Raw genomic sequence first — 17462 nt, 5'->3', positions numbered from 1 at the left:
CTTGCTTTGGGAGGATTGAAGTTCCGGGTTGAGCTTTAAAAGGGAATTCTACTTCTTCTCAGTTATTGGCTATTTTGAGCCAATCTTCAGGTGAGGGAGGCTAGAATGTAGGTTGTTTAATTTCAGGAGAGTTAGGGAAGCTTTATGCATGGTGTTCTTTTGTTGAAATAGTTGAGTTGTTGGGTGCTTAAGTTGATTTATGCTGTTTATGTGTAAGTTGACATGATAGATAAATTTTAAATATGTTGTATATTGTTGAAGTTGTTTATAAAGTTGTTAAGTTGCATTAAGTTGATATTGTAATGACTATAGTTGTTTAATTAAGTTGTTTGCATGTTGTTAAAATTATTAAAGTTGCAGAGTTGTATGATTGAATAAGAAGTTGTCAAGCTGGTATATAATGCCTATTGTTGTATTGTTGTAAGTTGTCTATTGTTGTTAAGATGTCTATTGCTGTAAAGTTGTTAAGATGTCTATTGTTGAAAAGTTGTATGTTGTTTATGTTGTTAAGATGATTAAGCTGTGATGATGAGTTGTTGATCACTAGGACTAGGGGAGATGTTTTCGAAGTTTCTCATCCCATTGTGTGGATTGAGATAGTTGTGGTGCTCTGAGAGCTCAATTTGTTGAAAAAACCCTCCTTGGGAAGTTGTCCCTTGGAGTGGATGTTGTGTTGTTCTCCTCTAGGACTTAGTTAATCCCGTGTGTGGGCAAGGTCGAGGCACACGTGTACAAAGCAACCACGGTATAGGGGCCAGGCCGAGTTATACCGATTACAAGCGGCCAGATGTTTATTGTTGTAAAGTTGAAAAGTTGGGGACATATGGTGAAGATATATGTTCTATGTTAAGATACATAGTACTAAGGTGATAAGTTGAAAGTTGTTTTAAAGTTGAATCCCTTAGTACTGTGTGGGCGACATGGAAATAGTCGATCCATGTCATGGTTGAATGACCATTTTGAGTAAGATATCTAGTTAGAGATGTAGTCTTTGACTAGGTACTGGAGGGTGCGTAGTACTTGGAGGATAGTGGGTGGGCTAACTCCACATGTGGATTGGTGATGCTAGCCAAGGCCGTGGTAGGCTCAAACCCAAACCCTTCTATCTTGACAGTAGTACTAGACCTCCGAGTCTAAGTGGCACACCTGAGCAATCGACTATTGTTGTCTATACCTGGTTCTCTTCGAAGTTCCTAACATTGTTCTATACCTGACCTGGTTGAGATAGGTCAAACGCTAGATTCGATAGGCTTTATGCCACCTAGACTGCTCAACCTCAGTTGTTGGAGATCTCCCAATTGTACATGCGTGACGACACATTAAATATTAAGTTGTATATTGTTGTTGTTATTGTTGTATTAAAGTTGTTTCTAAGTGGTATGAATGAGTTGGGTTTTTATGTTGAACTGTATGGTCGTTTGTGATGATGATTGATATCCATTAATATCTATCATGAGATACATTTATTACATGATTGTTAATATGATGAAGTGTGTGGTGTTTAGCTTCACGATTGATGGATTGTATGTTATACATGAGTAGTATTGGATAGAGTATGGTGTGACTCTATGAACATGATTGATAGTTGGATGATTGTGTGGTATAGACTATTGTCTGTACTTGTATGATTGATTTTTAAACTCTAGCTTACCCTTCTATTTCCATGTGGTGGAACTGCGATGATCATACTTGGTATGGGAGCAGGTCAGGGCTAGCTTGGAGTTGAGGTGTCTGCTGCGAGACGAGGAGTTTTGATCCTTGTGTTAGAGTTACTATTTTGGGTAACGGTTTTGTCTGTGCTTGACCGACACTAGGGAATATTATTTTTGGGATGACTGTACATATATGGAGTTCTATTTTATAACCAGAAACTTAGTTATTTTCATTTTTATTTGTACATGTATGTATGAGTTATCCAACTTAATATTTCTCTTAGTTTCACTAGCAGTAGTGCGATTCCACTAAGTGTAGAGACCATGGCGGGTCGTTACACTTTTATGGTATTAGAGCCGGTCGAGTCTTTTGGGATACTCTGCGGGGAGTGATCCTTCTAGGTTTCTATTATCTCATATCTCTGATATGTGTTAATTTTGGTGAGTTGTAGTGGTGAAGTTTTAGTAAAAGAATGTTTGAATTCTTTTAGTATGGTTAGGCCTCAATTTGAACAGATTGCTAAGGCTATGGAGATGATGGCCATGGTGATGCAGTAGCAAAGTGCTCACTTTGCTCAGATGGAAGCGGGTAGAGCTGCGGTTGAGGTAGCTAGACCGATGGTCTCTCAGGATGGGAGAGATTTAGTAGAGTTCAGGAAATGTTAGCCTCGTCAGTTCAAGGGGGGATTCAGATCCTGATGTGGCAGATTAGTGGTTGTGTGAGATGGAGAAGATCTTCAATGTTTTGGGATCTTCTGAGGAGAGGAAGTTGGCCTATGCAGTTTACATGCTGGCAGGCGAGGCTAAGTACTGGTGGAGAGGCACCAGGCAGATGATGGGGAGTAAAGGTGTGATTGTAGATTGGGATTGCTTCAAGAGAGTTTTCATGGAGAAGTATTTCCCGGACAGCGTTAGGTACGCTAAGTAGGCGGTGTTCATGAGATTGCAGCAAGGGAGCCTGTCTGTATCAGAGTATGCTAAGAGGTTTGAGCATTTGGCTCGTTTCTACTCTCAGGCCATATCTGAGGCTTGGAGATGTAGGAAGTTTGCAGAGGGGTTGAGGCATGAGCTGAAGAGGGTCGTAGTTCCTATGTCCATAGAGGAGTTTCCTGCCTTGGTTGAGAAGGAAAAGACTGTTGAGAGAGATTGGAGGGTGGTGGTAGCAGCGGCAGACTGCTAGAGTTTAGGAGGGATCATCTGGATCCAGGAAGGGAGACCAGCAGAGGGGACCCTATGACAGACCTGTTCAGTCTTAGAGAGGTGCTATCAGTAGGGGACCTCATCCTGCTACTTCTCAGAGTGGAGCACCATCAGTGGAATGCTATAGATGTGGAGGAGCACACGTGGTTAGAGATTGTTTCCATTCGGGGAATGTTTGTTTCAGATGTGGCAGGCTAGGCCACACATTCATTTATTTCTGTTGATTGTGTGGGAAGATTGGGTTTGTCAGTGTCTACATTACACGTTGATTGGTATGTGTCTACTCCGGCTTCAGTTTTTGTGGTGATTCGAAGATGCGTGTGAGATGCCCGATAAAGGTGTTTGGTGGGAGGTTCCGGGTGAACCTGATTGTGTTACCTATGGTGGATATCGACATAATCTTAAGGATGGATTGGTTATCTGCCCATCACATCCTTATAGATTGTGCTCGAAGAGAGTTGGTATTTTTTCAGTTGGAGGATGAGGTGTTGTTGCCAGCGGGTCAGGCTGAGCAATTGATGAGAGATGGAGCTGAGTGTTTCATGTTGTTTTCCATTTTGAATGTTGAGATGAAGAGGGCCATCACTTGGACTGAGATTGTCATTGAGTTTCTTGAGGTGTTCCCAAATGATGTGTCGGGATTGCCACCTATGCGTGATGTTGAGTTCATTATTGATCTGGTACCAGGTGCAGGACCGGTATCATTAATGGCTCCTTACAGGATGACTCTAGCTAAGTTAGTAGAGTTGAAGAGACAGATCGAGAATTTGTTGGAGAAACAGATGGTAAGGCCCAATGTTTCTCCTTGGGGTGCCCCGGTACTTTTAGTGAAGGAGGATGGTGGGGCCCGTTTGTGTGTTGATTATTGGCAACTGAATAAGTTGACGATAAGGACTGAGTATGTAGTGATGCCTTTTGGTGTCACTAATGCTCCGGAAATGTTCATGGATTACATGAACATGATTTTCAGGTCATTCTTGGACAGGTTTGTGGTGATCTTCATTGATGATATATTGGTGTATTCTAGATCTTTGGAGGATTACCGTGAGCATCTAAGGTTGGTTTTAAAGGTGCTGAACGAGAGGTAGTTGTATGCCAAGCTGTCCAAGTGTGAGTTTTAGTTGTCCGAGGTGAGATTTTTGGGGCATGTGATATCGGTAGAAAGGGATTATGGTGGATCCAGCCAAAGTGGAGGTTGTGATTCAGTGGGTGCATCTGAGGATTTCTACGGAGATTAGGAGTTTTGTTGGGTTAGCGGGTTACTATCAAAGATTCATAGAGGGTTTCTCTCGAATAGTAATGCCTTTGGCTCAACTGACTCGGAAAGATCAGCCTTTTGTTTGGATAGACGCTTGTGAGCAGAGTTTTCAAGAATTGAAGGGGTGATTGACTACTTCTCCAATTTTGGATTTACCTGACACTGGTGAGCATTTTAATGTGTTCTGTGATGCTTCTCACTGGGGGTTGGGTTGTGTGTTGATGTAGGGAGGGAGAGTAGTGGCATATGCTTCGAGGCAACTTAAGACCCATGAAAGGAACTATTCCACTCATGATTTGGAGCTTGTAGCTGTGGTGTTTGCCTTGAAGTCATGGAGGCACTATCTATATGGTGCGAGATTCAGTGATTACAAGAGTTTGAAGTACCTGTTTGATTAGAAGGAGTTGAATGAGGTAGAGGAGGTGGATGGAATTCCTAAAAGACTTTGATTTCCAGTTGATATATCATCCTGGGAAGGCGAGTGTAGTAGCAGATGTATTGATTAGGAAATCCATCCATATGTCGACTATGATGATTAGGGAGTTGGAGCTGATTGAGCAGTTCAGAGATTTGAGAATAGAGGTGGAGGTTGTTCAAGATCACATTAGTTGTGGTATGATCACCATAACTAATAAGTTCTTGAGACAGGTGGGAACTAAGCAATTACAGGATCCAGAGTTGTTGAGGATTTTGGGATTGCTTGGTACCGAGAGGGCAATTGGTTTTGAGCTTAGTGCTGATGAAGATTCCCAACTAGAAGTGTGATAGTGTCACTAAGGACTTTGTGGTTGGGTTACCTAGGACAGCTAGGAACAATGACTCTATCTGGGTGATTGTTGATAGGTTGATAAAGTGTGCGCACTTTCTTCCTATCAATAAGAGGTGGTCCTTGGAGAGGCTTGTATAGTTGTATATCAGAGAGATAGTACGGTGCATGGAGTGCCTTCCAGTATTATCTCTAACAGAGATCCAAGTTTTACTTCCAGGTTGGCAGACTCTACATTAGGCTTTAGGGACGAGGTTGAGGTTGAGCTCCGTTTATCATCCACAGACAGATGGTCAGTCAGAGAGGACAATTTAGTCACTGGAGGATCTCTTGAGAACTTGTGTATTGGATCATTTGGGTAGCTGGGAGGAGGTGTTACCATTAGTGGAGTTTACCTACAACAACAGTTATCACTCGAGTATTGGCATGTGCCTTTTGAGGCTTTGTATGGAAGGGGGTGTAGAACTCCATTATATTGGTATCAGGAGGGTGAGTCAGTAGTGGTTGGTCTAGAGTTAATTCTTCAGACTACTGAGATGGTGAGATAGATTCAAGAAAGGTTGAGGGCTATCCAGAGTCGACAAAAGTGCTATGCTGATAGGAGGAGGAGACCTCTAGAGTTTGAAGAGGGAGAACATGTGTTTCACGTTTCACAGTTGAGGAACTACATCAGAGACCCGAGTCATGTGGTAGAGATGGATGAGGTGCAAGTTAGAGAGAACTTGACCTATGAGAAGAGACTGATAGTTGTGGTTGATCACAAGTTGAAAGAGCTTCGTGGCAAGTCCATCAGCTTAGTGAAGATTCTTTGGGATGCAGCTACTAGTGAGGCTACCTAGGAGGTAGAGAGTCAGTTCAAGGAACAGTATCCATTCCTCTTTTCAGGCAAGCCTATTTTCGGGGACGAAAATTCCTGTTTATTGGGAGGTATTGTAACGCAGTAGGTTATTTCAGAAGGCCCAAAAAGCCCAATATGGGTGATTTAGTAGCCCAGAACGGGCCGTTCCCAAACTGGAACGGGCTGTTCCAAACTACTAAATTGACTTGTAAATCATAGTTGAGAATGGGCCATTTTGGAGGGAGAATGGGCCGTTCCAAACCCCAAAACGGGCCGTTCTAGAGGGAGTACGGGCCGTTCCGAAGGGGGTACAGGCCATTCTAGATGGAGAATGGGCCGTTCTTGATGAATCCCATAACGGGCCGTTCTGGTTTTAGAATGGGCCGTTCTGCATGTGATTTTTGTATGTGATGAGGGGGTGCAGAACGGGTCATTCCGAATTCGGAACAGGCCGTTCTGGCCACTCCGGAACTTTTATAAGTAGGGGTTTGTGGTTGAGGAGAAAGTGAAGTTTTTAGAGAGAAGTTTTAGAGAGAAGGACTCTAGGTCTGTGAGCTCCTTTCTCTCCCAAATTTCTCTGTATTATTCCTTTTCTCCTCTAGATCATTAATGCCTTCTATCTTTTCTTGAAATTCAGATTAGGAAGCTTGCTTTGGGAGGATTGAAGTTCCAGGTTGAGCTTCAGAAGGGAATTCTACTTCTTCTTAGTTATTGGCTATTTTGAGCCAATCTTCAGGTGAGGGAAGCTAGAATGTAGGTTGTTTAATTTCAGGAGAGTTAGGGAAGCTTTATGCATGGTGTTCTTTTGTTGAAATAGTTGAGTTGTTGGGTGCTTAAGTTGATTTATGTTGTTTATGTGTAAGTTGACATGATAGATGAATTTTAAATATGTTGTATATTGCTAAAGTTGTTTATAAAGTTGTTAAGTTGCATTAAGTTGATATTGTAATGACTATAGTTGTTTAATTAAGTTGTTTGCATGTTGTTAAAATTATTAAAGTTGCATAGTTGTATGATTGAATAACAAGTTGTCAAGTTGGTATATAATGCCTATTATTGTATTGTTGTAAGTGTTAGAAAAGAATGGCTCAATCTAAGAGGGGGGTGAATTGGATTCTATGACACTTTAAAATTTTTTAGAGTATTTAGGATCTTTATTTCAATTAAACTTCTAAAACTGAATTTTCAATGAAGTTTCTTAAAGACTTGTTATAAAAGAATGAATCCTATATGCTTTCTTGATTAACCAATAATGAGGTTCAAAGATGATATCAATATGTAATGCTTTGATTCAGTTCAAACCAATATTATTCATGCACACATGTTAATCAAGAACAATCTTCTTTAATGCACAATCAAGATATTTCACAAAGTAAAAGATAAGGGTAAGAGAAGATTGCACAAGTCTTTTATCCTGGTTCAGCCACTCCACATGTGACCTACATCCAGTCCTCAATCATAACCTGATCAAGATTTGTTCCACTATCTTAATGAAGAAGGTTTACAAGCATACCACACATGCATATACTCCTACATTCAAGATAACCACTTTCTTGACCTAAAGAAAACACCCCTTGTAGAAACCCACTACAAGAATTCCTTACCACTTGAGAAACCCTCTCAAGATTTACAAGTATTCACAAAGAATTAAGGAACGAATTCACTTGAAATTCAGAAGCAAATCTTAATCTCTTCCCTTACAAGAATGTGATGATGATGATGATCTTTTCTCAAAGTTTTTTCACAAACCTTTTTCTTCTTGGATTCACAAAGAAAACTCTCCAAGATTGTCACAAAGACTTCACAAAAACTCTTTTCTAATTTTGATTCTCAATTCTAACTCTGTTCTGAAGTTTCAAAATGTTCAAACTATTTATAAAAGTTTCAGAACCAGATAATCTATTATTTTAAAGAATAATCGATTATTTTGTTCTTCAGATTTTATGGAAATCCACCAAGAACAATTTAATCGATTATTTTGCTGGATAATTGATTATTCCAAAGAGTCATTTCTAGGATAATCGATTATTTCACAAATAATCGATTATTGTAGCAAGGCACCCCTTTTTGTATGTTGCTGGAATAATCGATTATATTTAATGATAATCGATTATTTTGAGTTAGTTTTCAAAACTCTTATTTTAAGTCTCAAAATAACTTCTTAACCTTTTAACTCATCATCATACACTCCTTAATCAGATTAGATATAGATTTAGCTCATGCACACAGCACACACAAAAGATAAACTCAATCAAAATAATTTTATACACTATAAACTACTCCTATTACATAGCATCTTCCTTTGACTTTGTTTTTGACTCCTTTGTTGTTGATGTCCTTGGTACACACTTGTTATCATCAAAACTCTTCAAACTTTAGAGGTGATCAATCTCAGGCTCTCCAATCCCAACAATCTCCCCCTTTCATTTTGCTTTTGCCTTTTCTTTCACATTCTAAACCTGCAAAACAACCAAAACAAAACCTTTCTCCCCCTTTGGACATCATCAAAAACAAATCAAGCTATGTATGTCCACAACACACAGTATGAGCCATATGCATACACCTTATGTGCTCAGAACAATATCAAAACTGATTTAACACATCATAGGTATTGGTCAACAAACAAACTTTGTGAACTATAATATCCAAGTCAGAATTATTAGATCAGCAACTCAAACATGAATTGGTCAACCAACATTACAAGTTTCAAACCGCAATTCAGAATTTTACAATCCAAAAACATTATCAATTTGGCTCACCAAAAATCAAATATCAAAATATCAATGCTCAAGAAAAAACAGAACATCATCATGCTCAAAAACAGAGCATCATAGCATTAACCAACCAAATCAAAATTGTCACACCATCCAAACCAATATAACAGCAATTCAAACTTCAAATACCATCAGAAATTAAATTGTTCAACAGATTAAAGCATTCAAATTGTTCCGGAATTAAAAATATTACAACCAAATTGAAATTAAAACTTAAAAACATAACTTAATCTTCCTAATTAAAACAGAACAGAGCACTAATCACTCCGAGTCTTCAAGCATCCCAAGGTGAGTCTTGAGTCGGTTAATTTCATGATCAAGGGTATCAAAACTATTAAGAATACTCGAATAAATTGACTCATGCCTTCTAGACATCTCCATCACAGCATCAAGCTTAATAATCATAATTTTCTCGAATGGAGCGAATGGCTTAGGCTCCGCTTCTTGCTCCCGGTCAGGTTCAGCTTCAACCTGTGGTGGCTGGTCTTCATCATGTGATGGAACGCCATCTTCATCAGTCGCCGGTTTAGGAGTTGGAGGTACATCTCCCTTGAATACCCACTTATCTTCCTGTTTGAGCATCCCCATGTGATGCAAGGAAGATTTCTCAATCTTATTAGAAGCATGGAGAATTATTTTCTTCTCCCCTGTCAAGTCTACCCCTGCATTCTTAAAAATTTTTGACAGCAACAGAGTATACGGAATTAGACCATCCTCTTTCTGTCTTGCCTTCCACATACAATCATTTACCACTGATACCCAATCAATCTTGATTTTCTTTTTAATCACATGCATTAATAAAATGTCATCCCTTGACATTTGGGCATGGTTATGCAAACGTGGTTTTAACATCCAGGCAATAATGAAAGAAATCAAACGGGAATTTTTCTTCATACCTCCCACCAAAAACTTGTTGTAGTTGGTGCTCTCAGGATTTCTCTGACAATCTCTAAAGGTCATCAGCTCTTCAAAATCACCAAAAGTGAAGGGTTGGGGTTTTTGAATTCTAGTGCCGCTAAGCCCGGCAGCCGCCTTCAAAGTTGGTCCGTCAAGCTTTATCAGCTTCCCCTTCACAACTGATTGCATAATTCCTTCATTGCTTGTTGCAAAGCAGAGAAACAGCCTGATCAGTTCAGGGTAGTAGGGTCCTTCCATTTCCAAAAACTTTCCAAGTTCTTGGTGCTCCAGAAGAGTTGGAAAGCTAAACCCTTCATTCTTGAACCACTCCAGCTTAAGGGTCTTGGGAGGGATGATTCTCCGACCCGCATACCACTCGAAATAATACTCTTGGATTTTCTCATCCGCGAACCACTTGGAGATTAGCTGCCCTGAGGGCAGAGGACGCTTGCTCCCCCTCACTTCAAGCTTCTTGGGTCTTTTGGAGGAAGAAGCCATGAATGGGTCTTGGTGGAGAAGAAGAGAATGAGAGAGATGAGGAGGTTAGGGTTTTAGGGTTTGAGAGAATGTGAGAATGTGAATAAATGAGAGGTTTTGGGGGTTCTTATGCCCTATCACGTTTCTGAGTGGGGAGGTTTCCCAACTGAAGAGTTATGGGAAGTTAAGGGTTTAGCGCGCATATAACCGTTCAAAATGCTTCAGGAATGCCTAAGGTCGCCCAGATAATCGATTATTTATACAAATAATCGATTATTTGTATCAGTAAAACCCTTTAAAAACACTATCTGCTATGAATAATCGATTATTTTCAAGATAATCGATTATTCCAGAGGCCTTTCAAATTCCTCTTCCCAGATAATCGATTATTTCCCTAGATAATCGATTATTCCAGAGACTCTTGAGATTCTTCATACCAGATAATTGATTATTTCCCAAATAATCGATTATTACAAAGGCTCTTGGAATTCTTCAACTCCCAGATAATCGATTATTACCCAAATAATCGATTATTATTATGGGCTCACTTAAAATAATCGATTATATTTTAAGATAATCGATTATTCCAGAGAACTTTTTCCTCTCAGAAATTTAACCTTTAAAATTACTCCAAGTCTAATTTGCTCGTTGAATACTCTCTTTTATGCATCAATGTTTCATTCTTGTTCCAGACAATCATACAATCACTTTCAAATTACAATCAATTCAAACAAGATTCATTGCTTATCCTTAATTCGATTCTTAATTGGTTAAATCTTTCCCTTGGTAGAGGTTTTGTAAATATGTCAGCTAATTGCTTACTAGTCTCAACAAACTCTACAACACAATCATTCCTTTGGACATGATCTCTCAAAAAGTGGTGTCTTATCTCTATATGTTTTGTCCTAGAGTGCAAGATTGGGTTTTTGGTCAAATTTATTACACTTGTATTGTCACATCTCAGAGGTATTTTATTTAACTCAGTTCCATAATCTCTTAGTTATTGCTTCATCCAAAGAATTTGAACACAACAGCTCCCAGCTGCTATATACTCAGCCTCAGCTGTACTTAGTGCAACACAAGCTTGCTTTTTGCTATGCCATGAGACAAGTGCACTACCTAGTAGGTGACAAGTACCACCTGTGCTTTTTCTATCTAGTCTACACCCAACATAGTTTGAATCTGAGTAGCCTATCAGACTTAGTGAGACTCCCTTTGGATACCACAACCCTACATTAGTTGTACCTTTCAAATATTTAAGAATTCTCTTTACACTCTTCATGTGAGATTCTTTTGGATTTGCCTGAAATCTTGCACATAAGCACACAACAAACATTGTATCAGGCCTACTAGCTGTCAAGTACAAGAGTGATCCAATGATACCTCTATACTTTGAGTTATCAACAACTATGCCCTTCTCATCTAAGTCAAGATTACAAGTGTTTGATATTGGTGTGGCAGCCTCCTTACACCCTTCCATACCAAACTTTTTCAATAGTTCATTGCAATACTTGCTTTGTGTGACACCCTCTACCCCAACATATATATATATAATAATAAAAAAAAATATCTTATTGGATAAAAAAAATATTTAAAATTGAAAAGACAATTCCAATAATCATGTGAGTAGAGAATTCACATTCATGTCCTTAATCCAAATAGCAAATAAAATTACAAAGAATAAAAATTGAATTTTCCAAAATATATACTTTAATAAATCATAAACAATGTCATATTCTAATTCTATCTATGTCCCGATGTCACATGTCCTATCAGAGCAAAATCCCACGTAGAAGCCTCAGCTCCATCGTCCACATCCTCAGCCTCATGCTGTTGATGGTCTCCTGTATATCAAACAAGGGAAACAACACAAAAGAAAGGAGTGAGAAACATCTCACTCTGGCTTACGGTGTAGGAAGGCACACCGGATAGCCAAACGCAAACAATACAGTTACCTCATAGATCAATCAACAACAATAGCTTATCCAATCATCCAAGTCATACAAATAGTAATTTATCATCATTTAATAATAAGAATGCACATGCATGGACACGAACTACATATTATCATGCATGTGGCGCCAGTAAAACATCACATGGCATATTGCCGCTAGCAATACACGAAGAGTAGTCTAGGAGTACATGTCGGGTCACACCTCCTGCGCACTCTGATGGGTTCCTTCTCCATGAAATGACGCAGAGATGAAGGAGAGGAAGCCTTGCCCTTGATCTAGGTTCAACAAAGGAAAGACACAAGGAGATTTTGGGGTGGAGAAAGGAGTGGGTTGCGTGAAAAGGGAGGTGCTTGGCGGAAGCTATTTAGGTGATGGTGTTTGGTGATTTAGGTTGGCTCACTCCAAGGTAGGTGGAGGCCACTCTAGGTCTCACTCTCCAAGGGTGGAGAATGAAGGTAGGCTAGCCGAATTTAGCTAGGGACTAAGGATAGGGACTTGAGGCATAAGAATGCTCACTCAAATTCATATACATCCAAAGTATTTACAAGTGGTGGGGGGTGGGGTATTTATAGGAGAAGTTGCATTTAGGGTTGTATTTAGGGTGTGCATGGCCGAAAATGCCAAGGCAAATGCACTCCAAATGTAATGCCAAATTAACCCTAGATGCAACTTGGTGGCCAAGTTTGGAATCTATGGGATTAGATTGGCTATTTCTAGGTGCATGATAAGTCCATGCAACCTTTGCCCTCCATTGGGCCTAAGCCTTTCTAATCACCAAAAAATAGGTCCAAACTCACCAAACTAGGCGTCACCTCCTATGTAATACCCTAGCCCAAATTAAAAAACCCTAATCATCTAAAGCACCCCATAATACAAGGGTAAAATAGGAAATACAAAGAAAATAAATCCTACGACTAAAATACCCCAAAATACAAGGGTAAAATTGGCAAATAAAATAAACCCTATACTAATGAGGCTTAGGAGAGTACTAATACTCTATGATCATGAGGAGAGTATCCCTAGGTGTGTGAACACCCTCCTCCTCTTCGACCCTCCTAGCCATGGACCTAGTGATGGGGCCCACATGTGTCTTCAAGGATGGTCCTCCATCATCCCCTCCTTCTTGAGAAGCATCTGTCCTCAGATTAATTTCTTCATCCAACTCCTCAGCTCCTAAAAATGGTGTGAGATCACAAACATTAAAAGATGAGCTAGTGCCATATTCAGAAGGAAGGTCTAATATATATGCATTGTCATTTATTTTGTGAAGGACTTGGAATGGTCCATCTCCCCTAGGGTTTAGTTTGGACATCCTTTGAGTAGGAAATCTATCCTTCCTCAAATGAAGCCAAACCCAATCCCCTACTTCAAAAGTGATTTTCTTTCTTCCTTTGTTGTTGTATTTGGCATATTTTTGAGTTTGTTGTTCAATTTGACTCTTGATCTTTTCATGGTATTTCTTAATGAAATCTGCCCTAGATACTCCTTCTTTGTGAAACAAGGAAGGGGTATTAGGGAGGGGCAAAAGATCAAGAGGAGTGATTGGGTTAAAGCCATAGACAACTTCAAAGGGGGAAAGATTAGTAGTCTTATGGACTACTCTATTGTATGCAAATTCTATATGGGGGAGACAATCATCCCAAGTTTTCTTATTTCCTTTGAGGAGTATCCTCAACAAAGTGGATAGAGATCTATTTACTACTTCGGTTTGGCCATCGGTTTGAGGATGACAAGTAGTAGAATAGAGGAGCTTAGTTCCTAGTTTTTCCCATAAAACTTTCCAAAAATGACTAAGGAACTTGGCATCCCTATCGGACACAATTGTTTTGGGTAGACCATGCAAACGGACCACTTCTTTGAAGAAAAGTTTAGCTATATAGCTAGCATCATCCACTTTGTGGCATGGTATAAAATGAGCCATTTTGCTAAAATGGTCCACTACCACAAAGATGGAGTCAAATCCCCTTTGAGTTCTTGGAAGACCAAGCACAAAATCCATGCTAATATCTACCCAAGGGGAGCTAGCTATAGGAAGGGGGGTATAGAGTCCATGAGGCATTACTCTTGATTTAGCCTTCAAACAAGTAATGCATTTGGAGCAATGCCTTTGGACATCTATTCTCATGTGTGGCCAATAAAATTTAGCTTTCAAGAAACTTAGGGTTTTATCAACCCCAAAATGGCCCATGAGACCTCCTTCATGACTTTCTTTGACCAAAAGATTTCTAATGGATCCTTGGGGTATGCAAAGTTTGCCCATTCTAAAAAGATACCCCTCAAGAAGATAGAATCCATCAAAAGACTTTTGGAGACATTTGGCATAAGTGGCTTGGAAGTCTAAATCAAGCTCATACAATTCCTTTACATCATCAAAGCCAAGTATGTGAGTTCCTAAGGTGGAGAGCAAGGTGTGCCTCCTTGAAAGGGCATCGGCTACCACATTGCTCTTTCCCTTCTTATATTTGATGATGTAGGGGAATTGTTCAAGATATTCCACCCACTTTGCATGCCTTTTATTCAACTTTCCTTGCCCTCTAAGATACTTGAGTGACTCATGGTCGGTGTGAATAACAAATTCTTTAGTCACCAAGTAGTGCTCCCAAACTTGGAGAGCTCTTATGAGGGCATAGAGTTCCTTGTCATAGGTGGGATAATTCAAGGTGGCCCCATGAAGTTTTTCACTAAAGTAAGCAATGGGGTGACCTCCTTGAAGTAACACAGCACCTATGCCCAAACCGGATGCATCACATTCTAGCTCAAAGGTTTGATCAAAATTTGGTAGAGCTAGAATGGGTGCATTGGTGAGTTTCTCTTTTAGGTTTTTAAATGCTTTTTCTTGGGCTTCACCCCAAAGGAAGGGTACATCCTTCTTAACAAGCTCATTAAGAGGGGATGCAAGTGTGGAGAAGTCTTTTACAAATCTTCTATAGAAGCTAGCTAAGCCATGAAAACTTCTAACTTCTCCAACACTTTTTGGGGTGGGCCATTCTTGGATAGCCTTTATTTTCTCGGAGTCAACTTGCACTCCCTCTTTGCCAACAATGAAGCCCAAAAATTTAACTTGTTCTTGACAAAAAGTGCATTTTTCAAGGTTGGCATAGAGGTGGTTGACTCTAAGAATTATTAGGACTTGCCTTAGATGTCCAAGATGTTCATCTAAGGTTTTACTATACACAAGGATGTCATCAAAGTAGACAACCACAAATTTACCTATGCAATCCCTAAGAATATGATTCATTAGGCGCATGAAAGTACTAGGGGCATTAGTGAGGCCAAAAGGCATCACTAACCACTCATATAAGCCAAATTTGGTCTTAAAAGCAGTTTTCCACTCATCACCTTCTTTGATTCAAATTTGGTGATAACCACTTTTAAGGTCAATCTTGGAAAATATGATGGCCCCATGTAATTCATCTAACATATCATCTAACCTAGGGATTGGGTGCCTATACTTTATTGTAATGTTATTGATGGCCCTACAATCCGTGCACATTCTCCATTTGCCATCTTTCTTAGGCACCAAAAGAACGGGGACGGCACAAGGGCTAAGGCTCTTTTGAACCCAACCCTTCTTCAACAAGTCATCAACTTGAGCTTCTATCTCTTTGGTCTCTTGTGGGTTAGTCCTATAGGCGGGCCTATTAGGAAGACTAGAACCTGGTATGAGGTCTATTTGATGTTCTATTTCTCTTAAAGGTGGAAGTCCACTAGGGACCTCTTGAGGAAATAGATCATCAAACTCCTTTAAAAGTTTTTGAACCTCTTGAGGTAGAGACTCAAGCTCATGACTAGTGGCAGCTAGTGTCTCTTTGAAGTAGAGAAGGTATAAAGGTTGTTCACACAAAAGAGTTGTCTTAATATCATTTTTAAGGGAAAAATGACTTTTGTGTACAACTCCCTTAGAGGAGACACTAGCCTCTAAGCTTGATACCTTCTCTTCCCCTTCTTCATTCAAGGGGGAATTTTTCTTTTGTTTTTGTTTTTGTTGTTTTTTTTTTTTTGTTTTCTCTTCTTCTTCTCTCTTGGCTTTCATTTTTATTTGGTCCTCATTCACTTGTGAAGGTGATAGAGGACACAAAATAATTTTCTTACCTAGGTGGTGAAAACTTATTTTATTAGTGAGGCCATCATGCATGGTTTTCTTATCAAATTGCCAAGGCCTCCCAAGTAAAATATGGCTAGCATCCAATGGCACTAGATCACATAAAATTTCATCTTTATACTTGCCAATGGAGATAGGAATATTTACTTGTTGGTCAACTACAATCCCTCCTTCCTCATTGATCCATTGCAACTTGTAAGGTTTAGGATGAGGTAGAGTAGTCAAAGCTAATTTGTTAACCAATCTAGTACTACAACAATTACAGCTAGATCCACTATCCACAATGAGAGAACAAATGTTGTCTAAAACTTTGCATCTTGTGTGAAATAAGTTCTCTCTTTGGGATTGATCTAAGTCACTAGATTGATTACCAAGTAGCCTTCTTACCATTAATAAGTCTCCTTCACATGGGTAAGTCTCTTCCTCGGATGCTAAAACTTCTTCTTCATCACTTGAAGATGAAGAAGTAGCTTCATCAAGGCTACTATAGTGATCTTGGCCCCTTAAAATCATGGTTTTCTTAGTGGGACATTGTGAAGCAATGTGCCCACGGCCAAGACACTTGAAACACTTGATGTCACTTGTTTTAGTGTCTTTGGAAGACGTCTTTTGAGAGATTTCTTTTGCTTTTTCTTTGGGAAAAAGATTGGAAGAGGGACCCTCCTTCTTAAAACTCTTGGAATAAGATGGAGTGGAGTCTTTTCTAAAAGTTTTTCTTTTAAGTTGGTGCTCCACCCTAGAACAAAGTTGAACAAGCTCATTCAAATCTCTATATGGTAAGAGCTCAACTTTGTCCCTTATTTCAAGGTTAAGACCACTTTGGAATCTTGAAATGGTGGTCCTCTCTTCTTCCCTTATCCCAGCCCTCATCATGAGTAACTCCATAGTTTTCCTATATTCTTCCACACTAGATGACCCTTGTTTCAATCTTTGTAGCTTATCCATAAGCTCTCGGTCATAGTATGGAGGAATATGCCTCCTTCTCAAGGCACTACGGAGCTCATTCCAATATTGAATTTGAGGCTCATGGTTTATTCTCCTTTCTTTTTCTAAGGAGGTCCACCAATACATAGCATGCCCTTGGAAGCTAAGGGTTGCTAAAGAAACCTTCCTATCTTCACTCACTCCATGGCAAGAGAAAAGTTGTTCCACTTTCATTTTCCAATCTAGATAATTTTCAACATTATCTTTGCCATGAAATGGGGGAAGAGTGATGTTAGGTTCCCTATTGGAAGACTCCCTATGTCTATGATGCCTTGGGGGTCTTTGATAGTAACCATCATTGTGATGGCTACTAATGAAGGTATCACTTGGAGGTTGGGTGTGATGCCCTTCCTCCTCATGAACACTTGAATGCACATGCCCCTTACCTCTTGAAGGTTCAGGAGAAGTGACTTTTGGTCTTGAACCACTAGCCTCTCCTCCCACAACTAATCTTTCTAGCAATCTTTTTATTTCATCATTATTCTTTTCCAACTCTTTTTCTTTTCTTCTTAATTCTTCCTCTCTTTTTATATTTTCCTCTTCTTTTTTTCTTAGGTAC

This window comes from Cajanus cajan, chromosome 7 (assembly GCF_000230855.2).
Source record: "Cajanus cajan strain Asha chromosome 7, NIPB_CcT2T_4, whole genome shotgun sequence".
NCBI lineage: Eukaryota > Viridiplantae > Streptophyta > Magnoliopsida > Fabales > Fabaceae > Cajanus > Cajanus cajan.
This window is presented reverse-complemented; position numbering follows the sequence as displayed.